General features: G+C 34.1%; 1 protein-coding gene and 1 long non-coding RNA gene across 6 annotated transcripts in view; one reads left to right on the top strand and one right to left on the bottom strand.

Moving 5' to 3' along the window:
• Positions 1-5,461, top strand: part of ctnnd2a (catenin (cadherin-associated protein), delta 2a) — a 301,632-nt gene that overhangs the window by 257,904 nt on the left and 38,267 nt on the right. The gene's annotated exons all lie outside the window — the stretch shown is intronic.
• Positions 4,302-5,461, bottom strand: part of LOC112151060 — a 5,702-nt gene continuing 4,542 nt past the window's right edge. Inside the window, exon 2 of the long non-coding RNA XR_002920062.2 lies at positions 4,302-4,711. This is a non-coding gene — a long non-coding RNA (uncharacterized LOC112151060). The remainder of the gene's footprint in view (positions 4,712-5,461) is intronic.

Raw genomic sequence — 5,461 nt, 5'->3', positions numbered from 1 at the left:
AAACAATTGGAGGATCAACACTTAGCTTTAGTGTGTTTACTTCATACAAATGAAAATACGGAAGAAGAATAGGACCATGGGGGGAAAGCAGAATGCTAAAAAGAATTCTGACTTTTTTTCTCAGAATTCTGAGATTAAAGATGGTATTCTGAAAAAAGTCAGAATTTTGAAGGAAAAAAAGTTAGAATTTTGAGATTAAAGTCAGACATCTTACTTAAAAAAACAGAATTCTGTAGTAAGAATTCTCAGATTCAAGGAAAAAATCGGACTAAAAAAAGTCTGAATTCTGAGGTCAAAGTGGGAATTCCAAGATTAAAGTCAGAATTCTGAAAAATGTTTTCTCAATGGCCCTAATCCTCATCTCTATGAAAATACCGGCTATTCAGTTTAAAGAAAATAACTAAAACATGGAGAGATGGCAAATAATTAAAAAATGTACTGAAACAACCCTACCAAAAAAAGGTTAAAAACGACTCCACCTAAAGCCTACACCAACAGGACGGACATCTGATTCCTGGATGAAAAACAGGACTAAACACTCTTATTTTGACCAAAACTAAATTCTAAATTAAAGTGCTTGGATCTGTTAGTCATAACAGAAAATGTGGTCCATTAATTTAAATTGAAATAAATTTAAAAAGCTTAAGTCACTGACAATTGGCAGAAAAAAGTACATTTTTTATCTGTTAATGCCTCAGGTTCTCAAAAGCTTTGAGCAATCACTTAAATGAATTAGTGTCTGTGTGATTCTAAATCTGTAACTTATGTCTGTCTGTTTGTGTGTAACTTTGGATTTCTGTGTGTGTAATACTAGTTTCTTCCTTTATTTCATTTTATTTTAATTTCTGGAAAATACTTTATCTTTCAAAAAGTTTTTTTTTTTTTTATTATTATTTTTTTTTTACAGAAACCACTGATTGGATGCTGACGTTTGTCTGTCATCTCCACTGAAAGTTATTTGGTTTAAAGCAATGCTGGAAATGTTTTGTACTAATCATGAACGTTTTATGTACGTACGTATGTATTTTAGTACGCAGACTTTGAAGATGCATTTAAAAACCTAATCGTCAAAACTCAAATATCATCATCCAATCAGTGAAGTCAACAGCAGTGATCTCGCTTCTCAATGCTAAATAGTAAATAACACAAATATACTGCAAATATAACAGAACAAAGCTCAAAATAGTCAGTGACACGGTACATATTTGCCTGTGAGAATATGAAAAAAATTAATTGTATAAAGTTTTAGATTTAACTTATCTGTGAAGAGAAACAACACTTATCCTAAATGTTTGTGAAAAGCTTTTTGAAACACAATCCCAGAACTTAATGTCACAGTTTTGAATGTAAACCTAAACTAATAGATTCACCAGAGTTTCATGCTGCCTTTTTATTTTTAGGTATTTATATTTGCAGTGTGCATCCCACTGCTGACCTTTCTGTTGTGGCGCAGCTCCAGTTTTTTCCTGAAAGAAAACCCTTCAAACAGTGATGTCTCTGCTAATGACCTTAAATCCACAGAGTCGCATGCAAATGTCAGAATTAATAGAAAGTTTCTATCGTGACTGCCAACAACAGTGTATTAATGTGTTGGTCTTGCATGCATGAAAGGTGAAATTTTAAGGTAAGGTCAAAATGATGATAAGAAAATGTACTTTATGGATATCAACATGGAAAACGTGTTTACTTGCACCAAGGCTTAAAGCACATGAAGCAAATCTGTTCAAGCTTAAAGCAAAGCATCCTTTGCACACAGCAGATTTTTGGCTTATCCGACATCAAAACGTCTCTAAAAAGCTAAACCTGAAAAAACACTTTTCTTAAATATCATGAAATCGTGATTTGCAAATGTTCTAATTCTTTAGTTTTCTTTCTTCCACTTCTCAGTCCTGTTTATTGAAGATGAGCACAAAGGGGAATAGAAAATAAAGTGGAGTCAAGGCAAGATACATTCAAAGAGGCACTACTTCTTCTTGATTGTAAAATAGATATTCTATTCTTTGATAAGGATTTTCTTCAACCTGTGAACATTTATTAAAGTATTTCAGCCTCAAATTTATATAAATCTCAAATAAAAGTCTTTATTTAGAATAATGATGTACACAGTAACATACATTATTTTCAGGATTATCATATATAATATCTACTATCTGGTCAAATTTAAACTAAAAATATAATTAATCGTTTTCTCAAGAATCCTTTGGATCCAATAAAGCAAAACAAAGAAGATTTTTTTTTTTTTCCTGATTCCTTGCAGTAACACAGTTGTTTTTTCTCCTTTCTTGCTTAGGTTGTCCTTGCAGTCATGCAGCACAAAGTTCACGTTACTTCTTACATTGAAAGACTTTTAACTTATTTAAAGTGAAAATCTCTCACTGGGTTGTTTCATCGTTGCTTTAGTTTATTGTGAAAGGCTGTCAAATCAGCTTTCCTCAACGTGACCGGATCTATGCTGACGATACAGTTCTGAGTATCACCAAAGTCAGCTGACTGTTCTGTTATATTTGTATAATGTGGATGGCTTGGTTCTTCTGAGAACTGTAAGTTCTCATCCCATTTTTTGGGATTTTCCATTTTAAGTGAATTATTTTTGTTAAAGATTTTTCTGGTTAATCTGTCATCATCTGTTGTTGATTTCGTGTCATTTGTTCGAATAAGTCTGTTTGTCTGATTTTTTCAAATCATCTTGCTTTTCTATTGGTAAAAATATCTATATTTTCATTTACTGTTTAACAATTAAAGAACACATCTATTTCTGGATTTATGAATGGTAGTTCTGTAATAATCACCAGTAGTCTAATTTTATCCCATCTCATCTTCCTGTCTTCTCATGTCGTGCCTGTATCCGGTTTTACCTGTACTTGGATACTTAGATTGCATACTGTGATTTCCCAGCAGCAGCTTCCAAATGCAAATGTCACCTTTTAACTCGACTTTAGACCTTTTACCTTCTCAGCTGTTGAATAAATAACGACGTCCACATCTGTCCACAATCCAGGTTCCACAACATCGCGCTTACATTTGCTTCCAGCCTTTCAAAATTAAACAATCCTTGACAAATATGTCAGAATGAACATTTTATTTATGTGTGTTGAAATTATGTTTGTTTAACACATTTTTTTAATAATCTAATAATCTGTAATGCCAAAAGAAATATCACGATATATCGCCAAATCAGGTTTTCCCTACACCCCTGGTCATCACACCATTCTAATCCTTCACCCACACATCAAACAACCTTTGAGAAGAAAATGAGTTAAAAAGCTGCTGTTATTTACTCAAAAATTCCTTCCAGCGTTGGCAAAAGATGTGGAAAAGATACCGAAAAAAAAAGAAGGAAGACATGTCAGTTTGATTAGAAGCTCTCCCAGTTTACTGTGACCTCAGAGGGAACGATGTGATTATCATTGTCATTAAATTCAGCCATGCATATCCTGCTAAGAGCAGTCAAAATATCTGTGACTTGTTTTTATTCACTTCCATTTTCTACCCAGTCACTTTGCAAATGGATTCTTTAGAAATTCGTGTTTTGAGGAAATCATTTGTTGTGGCACTTTAGCTGAAAAAAACATACAAAGTAACACGCCACTAAAACAGTTCCACACATAACTATGTTAAAAATAATGCTTTTTTTTGCTGGGGACAAAAACCCTCATTGTTTAAGTAGTCAAAACAAAGACTTAATAAAAAGATCACAAATGAAACTCAAGGAAAACAACTTCTATTTGAAGCTTTATGTCACATTGCAAATAAGTGTTGTCAACTGCTGCCTTAAAAAATTGTATCTTTGCTTCATATATTGACTAAAGCTTGTTTATTATTATTAATATTATTATTATTATTATTAAATTCAGAAAGTTTTTACTAATTAAAATGAGAAAATATAACTCAAAAAGTATAAAAACAAAAAATTAAGAAATATTCAATTAACATGCATATTAGCACCGAGTTGTGCATGTGTACATATCACATTTTTTTGGTCCATAACATCAATGTTTATACATTCCAGAAGATAAAAGAACCATAAATATACTTTATGTGCCATTTTTTTGTTAAATAAAGTTAAAAAGTTAAATATTCTCATTTAACTATTCACATCTTGGGATTTGTTAGAATAAATTATATATATATATATATATCAAATAAGAGCAACAACCACTGTCAGCGGCACTTAAGGGCCCACTGATAAAAAGAAAAAGTATCTCAACTTTAGAGAGCAGCAGGGAGAGAGAAGGGGATCAGTCAGGGTCGAGCCTTTGCTCCGGGCAAAGTGTGAGTTGATACGTGTCGACAGAGAAGAGTTAGAGGCCAGGCGCTCTGCAGAGACGAGCCCTTTTTGGTCCATCCTTGCAACCTTTATTCAGTGCTGTGATTTAAGATTCAGGTTCAAACACCAAATTTCCCATCCATGTAGCTCAACAAAAATCCTAATACACTTTTGCTGAACTAATATAGACGCAACTCCTTTTCCTGTCAGGGAAAACCAAATTTTCATCACCTAAAGCTTGAGTGTGATGAGATGTTATTGCTTAAGTTAGCACCATCGCTGAGGAGAATTATAGCTTGCATGAGAGCACAGCAAAGTGAGATGAAACCCATCTCTAATACATAGAAACCTTTGTGTGATTCCTCTAAAAATGACTGCACGACTGGAAAGCCTGGATTTATCCTGAGTGGCTGAGAGATTGGATTGTCACATCCCTCCATGCCCCTGAAATGCATAGAAAACCATCACATTAGTTAATTCATCCTAAAGTCTATATTTTCTTGAGTTTTGAGTTTTATGTTGAATGCTCTTCTGGACATTAAAATCTGCATTAGGGTGGAGCTGGAACATTATAGGGGCGCAAAGGGGAGCAGAAAACTTTTGAAAGGGGGCAAAAAAACTAAATTAGAAGGCAATTGCAAATGAAAGGATCAAAAATATTTATTTCTAAAGCTGTGTTCACACCGAACACAATTCAAGCAGGGAGAGTTGGTCAATTTCAACGTTAAGTCAGTGGTACAGACGTGATCGGAGGTCCTGCAGTGCAATTTCAACGATGGACGTGGCGGTCTTGCAGCAATGCGATTTGAAAAATTTGTGGTGCAATGACAGTTCAGATATCTGAATTTTGGCAAGTTTGCTGCATCTCATCTACCAATCAGGGATTCAGCTTTTGGCACCTGTCGTTTTCAGAGACACGATCATCCATCCGGGGACCAGTGAAGCTTACTCACTTGCCACGCCGACAGATAGAGCCGCTGCGGGATGTAAACCCAGCCTGCTTGAGCCTCCTGAACTTTGTTATTTATATATATTTTTTGTTTGAGACAATAATCAAAAATGGGTGCTTCATTTTATTTTTGTTTTTATTTGTCATCTCTGGGGTTAAAATAATTAATTAATTTAATGAATTAATATGGGACAGTGAGGTTTCAAACTTAGTCACAGCGACACAGAAACACTGTGGAAGCGGCT

The sequence above is a fragment of the Oryzias melastigma genome, linkage group LG20 (genome assembly GCF_002922805.2).
Source record: "Oryzias melastigma strain HK-1 linkage group LG20, ASM292280v2, whole genome shotgun sequence".
Taxonomy (NCBI): domain Eukaryota; kingdom Metazoa; phylum Chordata; class Actinopteri; order Beloniformes; family Adrianichthyidae; genus Oryzias; species Oryzias melastigma.
Note: the sequence above shows the minus strand (reverse complement) of the source record. Positions and strands in the feature narration are given on the sequence as shown.